Below are 16,152 nucleotides of genomic sequence, written 5' to 3'. Positions count from 1 at the left end.
AGCTTACTTTGTGGTTTATGATCCCTAATGTGGTATTATTCTAAGAAGATAACATTTATAGAAACAAACATTTTGTTCTCACTCAGATCATAGAAGTATCCACCCCTCGTTTCCTTGGGGTAGCCTATAAAGAGGAAAACTTTCGAATGTGGTTCAAACTTTTTTGGGTTAGTCACAAGCAAGTGGGCCGAACACACCCAAATCTTGAAGTGGCGTAAACTACCTTTACAACCTCTCCACAACTCAAAAGGTGTTTCAGAAACACTTTTCGAGGGAACGTTGTTCAGAATACAACATGCAATCTCCACTTTAAAACCCCAAAATGAGTCTGGAAGATGTGCATAATTCATCATAGACCGAACCATGTTCAACAAGGTTCTATTTCTCTTTTCTGATATACTATTCTGCTGAGGTGTACCCGGGATCGAGAGTTGGGATGTAATTCCATGTTCTATCATATAGTTCTGGAATTGGAGGTCCATATACTCTCCACCACGATCAGATTGTAGTGTTTTTATCTTCTTACCTAACAAGTTTTCAACTTCAGCCTTATACTCCTTGAACTTGTCAAGGGCTTCAGACTTACGTTGCATTAGGTATAGAAACTCGTACTTTGAATAATCATCTATGAAAGAGATGAAATATTCATACCCACCTCGGGCCCTAACACTCATTGGACCACAGAGGTCTGAATGTACAAGCTCCAAGGCTTCCTAGGCTCTGAACCTTTTCCAGTAAAAGGTTGTTTGGTCATCTTGCCTTCGAGGCAGGATTCACACACTGGCAAGGAGTTTTCTTCTAAACTCTTTAGAAATCCACATTTCACCAACTACTCAATCCTATTGAGGTTGATGTGACCTAACCTTAGATGCCAAAGATGGGCGTTTTTCTTAGGAGAAGCCTTTGGTCTTTTAGCTGTTGTTACCGTACGGAACATTTTAGTATTAAGCAAGGCTTTTATGACTAATGGTCTTAGTATATATAAGTTACTTTCCATTGAACCAAAACCAATCTCCATACCATTCTTGAAAATAAACAATTTACTCTCAAAAGAAGATGGTATAGCCTTGTTCAATGAGACAAGAAACCGAGATTAAGTTCCTCTTAATATGAGGAACTACAAAAACATTATCCAGTAACATATAATGTTCTTGTCCAAAAATAACTTCAGCCTGCTTACAGCAATAGTTGAAACAACCTCACCAGTACCGACTCGAAGAGTCATCTCTCCCTGTGGTGACGTTTGCCAGGAACTAAATCCTTGGTAAGAGGAGCTAATGTGATTAGTAGTACTTGAATCAAGGATTCAAGCAGAATCATCATTCTCTATCAAACACATCTCCAAGACCAATAAATCATATTTACTGTCTTTAGACATCCTCCACTTTTGGAGAGTAGTGAGATCAGTATCAAAACCTAAATAAGCTCCAAGTTCCATTTTAGAGAACACTTCTCTCGATGAACTTTAACAGAGTCAGCAACACTCGCTTTCTTGTCCCAGAGTTTAACTTGAGAACTGACACTACTGGTTTTATCATCCATCCCTTTGTGCTCAAAAAGTAAGAACTGGCGTTCAAACAATTCTTGCAACGAGTCCATGATCTCACGTGCAATGACCATGTTCTCAACCCTTTTGGCCAAAACATCAGGTATTCTAGCCAATATATGAAATCGGGCCAATGAATTAGCCTTCATCCACACCTCATATGCATTACGAACACTTCGCGGTGCATCAAGGGTCGAGACTTGAGGACACTTCTCAACCATGACAAACTCGGGTTGTTTACCACGAAATACGTTTTACAAGACTCTTTTCACTATATGAAATCAATCAAACTAGAGACATTTAATGGAAAATCAAACATGTTGTTGAAAACAAAAACACATTGACCTACATTAAGTTTTAGCAAATACTCGTTGAAAAACATACAACATCAAATACAGTTTAGAAAAACTAACATGAACCCCATGTGACATCTAGTTTCACAACGAGCTTCAAAGATTTAGGACAAAAGCCACCGAAGGGTGGTCAATTTATCCCTCCTCTGAATTGAGACATTCTCAACCAGCCATTAATACCAGAACAACTCTTGCTTTTATAACGACTAGCCATCATTGATTTGGTCAAGAAATCACTAACTTGCTTAACAATTTTCGTAAGTGTGACCCGTCATTTTAGGCCCTAGAGTTCCGCCCTAAGTAGCCAATCCAAAGGGGAAAATCCAATTGGGGCAAAAACTAAAATGCCCCTATCCATTTCTAGAGTTCACCTTGATATTGACCAACTGCACAAAATCCATCCGAAGGGGGACGCTCCTAGGGTGCCACGAGGGAGTGCAAGAATTATCTCACGGTGCGAACCAATGAAGGAGACCGCAGGACGTGTTGACACACACCCTTTACCCACTTACTACAAATACTCTCTTCGTCCACCTTGATATTAACTCATGCAAACACCATCCGAAGGGGGATGCTTCCAGGGCTCCACGAGGCCAAACATGTGAACCCTGAGCCCTAATTTCTCTACTTGAGTATGTTCCCTACTGAGACTAGTGTGGTGATGTGGATTTAATGTGTAATTGTAGAGAAAAGGGTGAAAAATTAGAAGAAAAGTGTGAATTTGAAAGCTAGACTCTTGGGTAAAGCTTGGAAAATTTGGCTAAGTGTAACCCATGCGTTGGAAGCTAGAAAATTGGCTAAGTATTGTTCCATGTGTTGGTCTTGCTCATTTTAAAGGTTATTTGGGTGTTGAAGGAAGCCAAAGTGTGGCCAAGAGAAACGCATGTCTTGAGAGGTTAGCAAAGCATGCGACAGCCTCAAGTTTGTGCGGGCATGGGCGCTGGTCGATCGTATAGTAAGTAAGCAGTGCTAGACAATGAGGTAGGCGATCATGTAAGCGGGTGTTGGACGATCGTGTAGCAATGCGGGGAGCTAAGTGATGCGGTATGCGATCGTGCGGTAAAGTGCAGTGCTAGACGATGCGGGGAGTCGTGCTACGATAGCGATATGCGACAGGCGATAGTGCTATGCGATGGGCGATAGTGCTATACGATGGGCGATAGCGTTAGACGATGAGGTGTCGACACTGCACGATTGACATTAGCGCTAGACGATGATGCTAGGCGATGGCGCTATGCGATGGGCATGTGCGCTAGACAATAGCCATGCTTCACTAGACGATGGGCATCAGCGCTACATGATGAGCAAGAGTTGTGCAGTAGACTGGTGCTATGCGATGGTGCTATGCAGCAGTAGTACTAGACGATGAGCTATGCGATGAGACAAGCCATGGTGGACACATGGTGAAATGTCTTGCGTTGCTAAGGCTTGCGGTACATAAAATTGTTATGCGTTGGTGATGTGCTATACGTTGGACATACGAGGGCATGTGGGCGCATAGGACAAGGCTAATAGTATGCGTTGGAAGAGTGTTGGTCATTATCCTAGTTGAACGCATAGGGCAAAGGTAAGCCATGCGAAAGAGAAGGATATGCGGCCAAAGATGAGCCTTGTGAGCATCTAGCATATGTGAATGAATGCATTTTGATGTTGGATGGACGCATGCGCCAATTGGTGGTGTCCGAAAATAGGTATGTTGCGCCAATTAGATGGACGCAAATGAGGTTGGATGAACACATTTGTAGTAGATGGGCGCATATGAGGTTGGATGGATGCATTCAAGGTCGTCATCCGAACATGTGGCTTGTGGAGAAGAAATCTTAGGCCTTAAGCAAATGAGGTGGATGCATAAGTAAGAGGTGTCGGCCTTGGAAATATTTTGGACGCCTATAAATAGGGCCAAGGACATCTCTTCAGATCGTAACTCAAAGGACATTAAGAAGAGTGTATGAAGGCTGATTGTGAGGAAACTATGCATTGATGAAAGAACGCATGCGTTGGTAGCAAAACCATGTGTCGGTCATAAAGCTTCAAGAGGAGACGCAGCTGAACAGTGAAGTCTGGAAATAGCATCAACTTGGGACGAGGATATCTCCCAGCATGCTTGTGCGCTTAGAGTGATTCCAAAGCCACCTGAAAGCTCCACGAGTCTAGCTTTCAGGGTAGGGTTGCCAGAGAAGAAGCTCCAAGGAATCGGGCTAGAAAGTGAGGAAAGACAGAAGGGTCAAGCTATCGGGTAAGCTTGGGTCAGTCTTGAGGATTTAATGATTCCGGCCAAACTACGAGGAGTTCTAAGCTAAGATTTTAAGGTAAGCTTCCTGAGAAATTGTAGAGCATGTTTATAGAAGGAAGTATCTCAAGATAAGGCTTATAACTATGATTAATCTGAGCTTTAAATTAAATTTGGATCTTAGGGTTCAAAAGGGAGCCTGGGGTAACCATGTTTTAAAGAAAGATTATTCTCATGCTAGCTAGTTTTACAAAGTGATTTCCAAGCAAACCATGAGTTATGTTTTAAACGCATGTCATGTATGAAAGTTTATTGAAAAACTATTTATGTGTGTTTAAATAGACCAAGCATGTATTAGTATCTTTAAAGACATGTTTTCTATGTGGTATGCTTTACATGTTTTAAAGAGAAAGTCATTTTATGACTAGTTTTACTTGAAATTCGATACCGAAGGACATTTGAGAAAGTATCCGACCAACTCGATACCGAAGGTATCCGAGCAGCTCGATACTGAAGGACAAGTTTTGAGAAGGTATCTGAGCAGAAGTACCTAAGGTATGACGATACTTAGTATTGCCACGTGCACGTAGGTAGTTAAAGTCAACGATTAAGCAAAAGGGTTCTCTCTTGACTAGCAGTTGACGTTGGGATTTAACCACAACAGGGTTATTCTCAACTAAGGAACAGTTTTAATGTTTTCTGATGTAAACAGCTTTATATGCTTTATGCTTGGAAAATGTTTATACTGCAGTACGAGGTTACTGTAGAAATTTATAGTTCAGTTCATCTCTTTATTGAGACTTTTGCATGAGAATTAGTTTTCTTTCTTAAGTCACTCACTGGGCTAGCAAGCTCACCCCGTTTTCAAATGTTTTCCTTTCCCCCAGGTAGCAGTCAAATCCTCAGGAGATAGCTCTGCATCTGCTCTGCCACCAAAGGACAAAGATATTGTAACCCGTCTGTTAGGTGGTTACTGTAAATATTGTACACATGTTACAGTTGTTCATATAAGGACTAACGTTTTGGGCATCGGGACTTGTGAAACTAGTAATGTAATCACTCTAAATATGTTGTGTTTTTAAACTTAATAAATTTTGCCTAAGAGGCATCCGCTGTGTATGAGTTTGCACGTTGGTATCGGAGATTTTCGCTAGAGTTATTAGGCAGTAAGTGTCAACAAAAAGGTTGATAACTGCTGCAGTCATATCCTTTCCTAGGCTCAGAGATTAGTATGGGACGAGGTGTGACAAAACATGAATCTCACAGCATGAACATTCAGGAAGAAAAATAAGTGGAATCATTGACATATCATATATATGTCTTCCTCCCACTGAGTATTTTATAACCTAGGGTTTAGTTTACTTAAAAAAAAATACGGCTAAGGATTTTAACTAAGTGGCTTTTTAGGTTTGCCCAAGAGTAACATTTATATTGGATAGTTGAAAAACTTTTGATCATCATCCATTAAACGCTTTAACGGAGTCTTTGACCAATTGTCGCATGCTTGCAAAAAATCTATCTAATTCACCTTTCCAGATAGGTTCCCAAGTAGGGGTGTTCCGTTTCTGTCAACTTAAGTACCTCAACCTAGACAGAACCTGCCTTAGACAAAAGGTCCCTTATAGATAGATTTAATAAAATTTTAATCTTTTATGCCAATCAATTTAATCCTATTAAACCGATTTAAAAAGATTAAACTTAGGTTGCTAATCCCATTAGAACCTTAAACTTAGGTTTATCTCAATCCAATTTTAAAACCATTTTAAAACATGAGTTTGTCTAAGTCCGCATGCAACTCTTTCTTATCGATTTTAGTTCTAATTTCTATTATAACGCTTATAATAGAAACAACCAAAACCATTCACAACGCGAAGCAGACACATACAAGGCATTCATAACTTTTATAAACTAGCCTAAATGTCATGCTCCATGCATTGTTCATTCATTGCTACTTTTATATAACACTTATACAAACAAGCAATGAACCAAGCAAACATGCTTCCATTCACCCTTATACTATAACGCTTATAATATAAAGATGATGTATGAATATGCTTACAGCATGCATAAATATAACTCTTATATTTGATGATGCATGTTCATGCTTACTTGTAATTTCATCATGCCATATCATAACACTTAAAATACATGATGCATGAATAATTGCACAACCTAAGGTGGGTTTGAAATCTATATGTCATACACTATGGCATATAAACCACATACATCTCATGTATATTAAGCAAAAGTTGATGAATCGGGACAATTAGCCTCAAAATTCTAAAAAAACAAAACTAACTATTACAAATAGCAAAGAGTCTCTGGTTCGAACAGGCGAACCGGGTCTTGAGCCGTCCGGTCAAAGTCTGTGTCTCCACTGATCCCCTACCACTCTCTAAATTTGGGGGTGGGAGTGGTCCGGGCAAATGTGTCCATTTTTAAACATTGCAATAATTATTCAATATATATATATATATATATATTTCATAATAAAAACTCCACTGTCAGTGCAAGGGGGAGACCCAAGCTGATAAGAGTTAAAGTTGTGAAAGGCACTTACCCGTAGTTGGATACTTCGCATGAAACCCGTGCAGGTAAGCAAAAACGAAAGTAGCTGACTAGAATAAACGCATGATAACAACTCCTCTGTTTGGCGTAAACTAAAATTAGATAAGATAAGAGTTTAGTTGAATATGGCACACAACCAAAGTTGGATGTCTGTATGACACCCGTGGGAGCAATCCAAAACGAAGATTGTAACCAGATTCAACGCTTCAATCTAATAATAAGTCGCAAAGCTTTGCATCGTTGAGAACAATCGCATTGTAAACAGCTAAAAGCAAAGTCGTCTGCGATGAGTAAAAAGTTTTGAGCGGAGGCTTGCCAGAATTAAACTTAGAAAATATTTCCTAGAAGAAGTGACTAAGTTTGAGGAGAGTGCTACTACCAAGGTTAGAGGTGCAAGTAAATTATATTCTGAGAAGCTAGTCAACGCAAAGGAAGAGTCAGAGGGAAAGTTTTGAATTTCCTTAGTATAAGACATACTTGAGGACAAGCATGATTCTAAATTTAAAGGTGTGATAGCTTGTAGAAATACAAGCTATTGTAGCCTTTTACTTAGAATCATGAGGGTTGATGAGGAGAATATGTGTTGATATTGATAAGAATTCATGTGAAAAAGTGAGCTTGCATCGATCAGCACTGAAAATCCCCACTAACCTTATATCATGCGTTATTCTGCGTCAAAATTTCTATTTTGTAGCTATCATAGGAATCGATCGCCTGCGTTGATCTTCATGAAGACCAATTCATTGCATGGAATGCCGTAGCTACAGAGTGATAACTGTGATAGGAGGTCGATCACAAAGTGGGTGGAATGCATTAATACTTCAGAAGAAACAATCATAAATGCATACCTTGGGAGTATCAAAGAGATAAGATGATGCTGACATTTCACCTACCGCGTCAGAAGTGGTGGTGATTCAGAGCGGGACTACCAATGTTGTCGCCATTTGAGATTTATAAATAGAGCCTTGGAGCCCAAATTCAAAGCATCTGAGTATCTGCCTTAGGCAGATTCTTGTGATCACAGATGAAAGCGTGAGCAAGACATTCTTTTAGAGTTCTTCACTTCCATAACCCTTTTCGAGTGACGACTGGAGTTTGCCAGAAATAGAGCTCGAGAGAGACTACTCTACCACCCATCCATGGCACCACCGGTAGCCTTGATATACTTCTGATAGAAGCAAGAGATTGCCTACATCTAGCCCTCCACCTCTCTTCTTATCTCTGTATTGTATTACATTTTGGCTTAAGACATTAATACATTTTGTAATCAATGCATCTCTTTAGTTTCTTCAACACCATTTACATCATCATCTTCTTCTTTATGATATTTTGCTTTTGTCGCATGAGTTAAATGTAGATTGCAAGAGTTATCGCATATTCAATCATGTGTTATAGAGATATAAGCATGTAGCAAACCACCGAGAGGTGTGCATTGCGCAAGTATAGTGAGTCATTCCTCTTTGCTTAGTGTGAGGCTATCACAATGCTTGTCTATAAGCTGAGTGGTTATGACCAACTACCTGAAAGGGTAAGTAGTGGCTCACTAAGCAAAGTAAGCAGTGTTCTTAGAGATAGGAATAACCTTATGCTCAACGCACCATGTGTTATAGAGATATAAGCATGTGGCTGACCACCGAGAGGTGTGTGATACGTTAGTTGAAGGAACTCTTAAAATAGAGAACCAATGAGCAGAAGCAAATCGTTCCAAATCCCATTGTGAAAGAACAAGAACATTTACATTCTAACAGAACAGTTATGCATCAAATTTGAATTACAGCATGCTTTAAAAGGAAAAAACAAGAGATCAAGTGAACATACCCTTGAAGAACGTTTCTTCTCATATTCACTCGATCAAACAACAAAGCGTCCAACAGCACGAACGCAACACGAGCAAATCCAGGAAACAACATGAACTAGTGAATACTCGATCACAATCGAGTTAAACTCGATACTCGACCCTCGAATGCAAACTTGACACTACCATGAGACTTCCTTGGTATTCTCGGTGTGAGAATCTAGGAGGTGTGGGCTCTGTATGGATTTGGTAGAGGGAAAGAGGAACTAGACGATCGAGTAAGTGGGAGAAGGATGAAGTCTGTCGTTTAGACTTGGATACTCGATCATTTAGCAGCGAATAGCTATCATATAGGTTACTCATTCCTTGATCGTTTTCTCTCTCAAGGCTATCGTAAAGCTTTTTGCTTTATGCGCGTTGGATTATAAAAAAATGAAAACGGTTTTCATTTTATCTATCAGTTACCAAAGACTGATTACAACTTCCCACTAAGTCGGTTATTAGGAGAAAAAACCGAAAAAACAATTATCTCATAATTGATTTAATTATAAATAAATAACTAATTTATCATATTATATATATAACCGATATTTTTAATATCACATCATATATAATATATAAACCATAGTTCTTTTTCTCTTTTATGACATTTAATATAAATCATATTTATATTAATTTCTCCAATCAATTAATGTATCAAATACATCAAATCAATTATATCACATATAATTTAATTAATTTAATTATATCATATATAATCAAATTCCCTCTAGTTAATTTGAACACTTCAAACTAACCCAAAAACTAATTTTCAACATGAATCCATTTTGCTACCAAGAGGACCTTATGGACTTGTAGCTTGAAGCTCCAACGGTACGTGAATAACTGACTAAACTCTTTAATCACTATATCCACCATCCGTTAACTGTCGGGTCTCCACTAAAGACCAATAGCTGCACTCTTCACACTACAGATATATTTCTGTGTCCATCGGATATAGCCAATCAACAGTACGATGACCCTTCATAAATCGCTCATAAGTACATCTCTACCAATTTATCGTTTTACCCTTACAGTTACATCTGGTCACTCCCACCCATGCAAATCAAAGGACTGCCCTCATAGGCAGGAGTTCACAACTTACTCTGGATTAAGGTCATGTTACCTATGGTCATCTTAGTGAAATGAAAATCTTTGTCATGAACGGAGTTATATAACGAGACTTAACATTTCGTGGTCTGGTCTTATACAAACTCCTTTGTATAGAGCATCCCCACTCGCATGTCTAATACACGAATGGTCAGGATCAGACATTTGTAGCACTTTACAACACTTTTAATATCTACAAAGTGGGCCGCACTCGTAGTGTCACCAGGATAAGGTTTCCCTCCTTTATCCATATACTACAGACCATTTAGGTTATCAATTAAGCATGATCCACTTGTATGTCTCCAATTACCTGCTTAAGTTAAAACGATAACTAGGGATCTTAGTTTATTGGTTTATGGTTAATGCAACTAAGATATCTCATATTTCATAGACTAAAGTGAATAAAATATCTCATATTATAAATCACTAAAACTGTTTGTTCATACATGTTGGGTTTTATGTCCTAAAACTCGCAGTTTGTAAAATGATAAACATTTTCTATAGTCAATTAACTTATTGTTGATTTTATAAATTGTATACATGAAAGTCTAAATCCAATAAGAGTGGATCAGGTTCGAGTAAATAGTCAACATGATCTATAGTACATGATTAAGGTTGTGTACCTTATTCTGGTAACACTATTGGATGTGGCCTACTCTATAGTTGTTACAAACAGTTGTAAAGTGCTATATACAAAGTGATCCTAATTCGTACATGTTATGACATGAGGAATGGGGGCGTCCTATGTAATGGGTTTGCATAAAATCAAACCAAGAAATAAATTACTCTTACTTTATAATGACATTTACTGTTTAAGACTGACTATTTTACTTAGATGACCTAGGTAACTCGATCTTAATCCCAAGCTAACTATGAACTTCTATTTATTTGGGATTATCCTTAGATTTTCATAGGTGAAGGTTGGCTCAACAGCACCGGCTCAATAAGCCTCCCATTTCAGGGATAAGACTGAATAGATAACTAGAGACATAAGGTGCAAGATGGAATTCATGCCTACCCGATTTAGGGATAGGAGAAAGGTTGTTCTCTCAAGTACTAAATCCAGGTCTTAAATAAAAGGCCCCACCCTTTCACTAGGCTAAGAGAGTTTTGGTTTAGTGATTGGATCACAAACCAGTTGTTCATTAAAGAATCAGTAGGAACTTAAGGAATAAGAAGTAATCTCGGGGGTAAAACAGATATTTGACCCAACCGTTATTATGAACAACCTGTGAAAGGTCGACTTACTAATTATGGTTAAATCATGTGGACATAATATATCTACGGTGAGGGGAGTGTGCTTTAGTGGAGTGACCCATTAGTTAAAGAATGGGGGTTAATTTGGTCTAATGAGTTTAGCCAATTAATCTTGGATCGTTGGAACCCATGATCTGTAGGTCCTCGAGGTCCCCTTACTAGCTCGTAAATGGATTAGCTCTAGAGTAGCGTGATAAGTTAATTTGAAATGTTCAAATTAGAATTAAGGAAATTAGTAATTATATTAGATACAATTACGTGTTTAATTTTGAGAATAAATGGAATAGGAGAATTAATATTTAAATATGATTTAAATATATGAAGGTGGATTTGTGTAAAAATTAATTTAATATTTGATATTAAATTAATTATAATTATTTAAATTATTATTTATTAATTTTATTAGAAAAATTAATTTTTAAAATTAATAATTTTTTGAATTTCATAAATGAAATTGATTTTTGAAATCAATTTTGGAAAAGTTGGAAAAAAAAATGAAAAACACATAAAATGGAATTTTTGGTTATTCCATTATCATCTTCATTAGTTGCTCATACAAAATCCATTTATTTACCTTCAATTACTCCAAGCATGAGCTGCACCTCATGCAGCTATCTTCCTTACATGGTAGTCTGCAATATATTGAAGAGATTAGAGTAATTTTAAGGCATGCAATTGATAGAATTTTAGTTGAAAATTCATGGTGAAGAAGGTGTTCTTCAACTGGATTGCTGCTGTGAGCATTTCTCAAAATTCCCTTGATTCAAGTTTGTTTTGAGTCTCACAACTCAATCTAGAGCACCAAGAGAATAGTGGGGAAGATCTTGAGGTGGTCTACAATAAGATTTAGAGAAGTTTGCAGCTAGAGATCGAGCTTTGAAGAAGTTCTACAAAGGTATGTCATGAAACCCACTTGTTTCTACAATAGCATGTTTTATATTTTGCCAAAATTAATGAATTAGAGTGTTTAATGATCCTTGTTGCTTCCGCTATTGCTGATACAATCCTACAATACAAATTTTTACAAACTACAGGACCCTACAAGATTTAGGGCATCAACTCTAACAATCTCCCACTTGTCCTAAAGCTAGTGGGATATACAAGATAATCATATTACAAGTACAAAATAATAAACTAAGGCACTAAGGCCATATTAAACAACTCCCACTTGCCCAAGTCCAGCCGTGGACGGTCCCGTAGATCCATGCTTTGTAAGTGACCCTCAAACACTATAACCGTGAGAGCCTTCGTAAAGGATCAACAACGTTGTGCTCCGAAGCTATCTTCATGACAATCACGTCCCCTAGATGCACAATCTCTTTGATGAGATGGTATTTCCGCTCTATATGCTTGTCGCGCATGTGACTCCGAGGCTCTCTGGAATTCTCCACAACACCACTATTATAACAGTAAAGAGTGATGGGCCTAGACATGTCTGGAATAACTTCCAGATCAGTCAGGAACTTTCTAAGCCAAACGACCTCCTTAGCAGTTTCAGAAGCCGCTACATACTCGGCCTCCATAGTGGAGTCAGCGATGCACCTCTGCTTGGTGATTCGCCACACTATAGCTCCTCCGTTAAGAGTGAACACTAATCCTAAAGAGGATTTCTGAGAATCCTTATCAGTCTGAAAATCAGAGTCAGTGTATCCTATAAGGATCAAATCCTTAGAACCATACAAAAGCATGTAGTCCCTTATTCTCCGAAGATACTTGAGGATATTCTTGACGGTTGTCTAGTGACCTTGTCCTGGATTAGATTGATATCTACTAACTATCCCTACAGTGTAGCAGATGTTAGGTTTAGTACATAACATCGCGTACATTAAACTGCCAATGGAAGATGCATAGGGGACCCATCTCATTTCCTCAACGTCTTGAGGTGTCTTAGGACATTGTTCCTTAGACAATGTAACTCCATGCAGAAAAGGCAAAAGGCCCCTTTTAGAGTTCTGCATCGAGTACTTGATAAACATCTTGTCAATGTACGATGCCTGAGATAGTGCTAGCATTTTATTCTTTCGACCTCGAAAGATCTAGATCCCACGAACAAATTGAGCCTCTCCCAAATCTTTCATTTGGAATTGGGCTGCTAGCCAATTTTTAACTGAAGTCAATAAACCTACGTCATTCTCAATGAGTAGGATATCGTCTACATATAACACTAGTAGGAAAACTACTGAACTGTTGATGATCTTCTTGTAGACACAAGGCTCATCAATGTTTTGGTTAAAGGCATAAGATTTGATCGCAGTATCAAACCTTATGTTCCAAGATTGAGATGCCTGTTTCAGTCCATAAATAGACTAATTCAGCTTGCAAACCTTTTGCTCTTGACCTTGGGCTATGAATCCCTCGGGTTGCACCATATAAATGGTCTCCTCAAGATTATCATTTAGAAAGGCAGTCTTGACATCCATTTGTCATATCTCATAGACATAATATGAGGCAATGGATAGGAGGATGCGGATAGACTTAAGCATGGCAACAGGCGAGAAAGTCTCCTCATAGTCAACTCCCTCCACTTTGGTTTAACCCTTTGCCACAAGTCTAGCCTTGAAGGTTTGCACCGTCCCATCAGCACCCTATTTCCTCTTGTAGATCCATTTGCAACCTATAGGCGTAACCCCATCAGGTAGATCTATAAGATCCCAAACTGAGTTGAAGTACATAGACTCCATCTTGAGATCCATGGCTTTGACCCATTCATCTCTGTCAACATCCTCTATTTTCTTCGGATCCTCAACCTCGTCATCGGCTACCATAGCCAGAATTTCAGTTAAACTCATATACCGAACAGGTGGGTTCACAACCCTTTCACTACGTCGAGGTTCCCTCAACTCTTGAGGTGGATTTGACCTACTAGATGAACTCCCATCAACAACTCTTATTGATGTAGCAGGCTCTTCAACAACTCTTGTGGAAGTTCCAGTAGTTTCTTTGGGAAGCTCACTCAACACGATTTTACTTCTTGGACTGTGTTTCCTTATATGATCCTTCTCAAGAAAAGTAGCATTTTTTGACACAAACACCTTGTTCTCCTTAGGATCATAAAAGTAACCTCCTCGTGTCCCTTTGGGGTAGCCTACAAATAGGCATAGCCTCGAACGTGGTTCTAATTTTTTAGGATTAGCCTTAAGCACATGTGTTGGTCAACCTCAGATGCGGAAGTGACGCAAACTAGTTTTACGACTGTTCCACAACTCCATAGGTGTTTTGGCAACACTTTTGGAGGGAACACAGTTAAGGATGTAAGCTGTAGTCTCTACTGCAAAACCCTAAAAGAAGTCCGGTAAGGGAGTGTAACTCATCGTCGATCGAATCACGTCCAATAGGGTTTTTTTTCTTCTCTCTGATACACCATTCTGCTAAGGTGTACCAAGTGCTGAGAGTTGGGAAATGATTCCATGTTCTATAGAATAGTTCTGGAACTCATAATCCAAAAACTCTCCACCCCAATCTGATTGAAGTGTTTTAATCCGTTTATCTAATGCGTTTACAACTTTAGCCTTGAATTCTTTGAACTCTTCAAAGGAATCTGACTTATGTTGCATTAAATAAACATACCCATACCTCAAATAATCATCAATAAAAGTGATGAAATACTTATAGCCTCCCTTGGCTCGCACATTCATCAAACCACAAAGGTCTAAATGTACTAAATATAAAGGCTCTTTGGTTTTATAACATTTTCCAGTAAAAGGTCTTTTAGTCATCTTGCCTTCTAGGCATGACTCGTACACAGGTAAATAATTTTCTTCTAACTCATTTAGAAGTCCATTCTTCACCAACCTCTCAATCCTGTTGAGATTGATATTCCCCAAACTGAAGGAACTCTAAAAAAAGAGAACCTATGAGTGGAAGCACGATCGATCCAAATCCGTTGTTATAAAATTAAAGGCATTCACAAACATATAGAACAGTTATGCAACATTGAACAAATTGCAACATGCTTTAGAAATTAAAAACAAAAGGAACGAGAGACATACCTTTGAAGAACTTTTCTTCTAATGATCTCTCGCTCTCGTGAAGAACTTGGACAACAATATCTCGCTCTCGCCCAGATCGTCTACCCTATCATCTGGTCAATCTCTCGTTGTTGCTTAGATCACGAACAACTTCTCCACGAACAAACACCCTCTTAGACACCACCACTCGGCAGCCTTGGTATTCTTGGAGTGAGAATCCAGGAGATGTGGTCTTTGTTTGATTTGGTAGAGGGATGGAGGAAACAACGATCGAACTATATGACCAAGTAAGTGGGAGAAGGAATTGTCTATCGCATAGATTATGTGTGCTTGAACGTTTAGTAAAACTCAACAGGTACACGATCGTGTAGAAAAACAGGCTTGATTGTTTAAAGAATCTCGCTAGGCACGTGATCGTTTAGTAAATTTCTTTACACGATCATTCAGTCAAAGGTGCTTTACACGATCGTTTAGGCTCTCGCTTAAAAGGCTATGGTATAGTCTTTAATCAGCTAAACGATTGGTAATGCTCTTAATGAAGCGATTCTTTTCAAAATGAACATTTTTCATTTTATCCTTCAGTTATGAAAATTAAACACAACCTCCCACTTTCACACATGGTTAAAGGAAAAATCACCCACAATTATCATATAATTGTTTTAATTATAAATAAATATAATAACTAACTTATAACATCATATTTATAACCTATAGTTTTAATATACATCATATGTGACCTTTAAACCATAGTTCATTTCTCCTTTATTCAATATAAATCATATTTATATCAAAATCCTCCAATTAATGTATCTCATACATTATATCAATTATATCACATATAATTGAACCTGTTTAATTATAATATATATAATCAAACTCCCTCTTATCAATTTGAACACTTCAAACTGACCCAAAAACTGATTCTCAACTTGAATCCATTGAGCTACCAAGGGGACCTTATGGACCTGTAGCTTGAAGCTCCAACAGTACTGAATAGCTGACTAAACTCTTTAATCACGAGATCCACCATCGATTAACTGTCAGGCACTCAACTAAAGACTGACAGCTGCACTCTTCCAGATATATTTTTGTGTCCATCAAATATAACCAATCAACAATGCGGTAACCTTTCACAAATCGCTCGTAAGTATAGGTGGGCCAATTACCATTTTACCCCTATAGTTACATCTAACTTCTTAAGTATCACTGATCCCTCTAATGAACAATACACCATAGTTCTACTGTGAGTGGACACCTCTCGAGCCATGAGAAGATGTGTGGCGCTA

The sequence above is a fragment of the Benincasa hispida genome, chromosome 2 (genome assembly GCF_027475165.1).
Source record: "Benincasa hispida cultivar pf3 chromosome 2, pf3_genome.v1.1, whole genome shotgun sequence".
Lineage (NCBI taxonomy): Eukaryota > Viridiplantae > Streptophyta > Magnoliopsida > Cucurbitales > Cucurbitaceae > Benincasa > Benincasa hispida.
The sequence above is the reverse complement of the archived record's forward strand: the minus strand, read 5'-3'. Positions refer to the sequence as shown.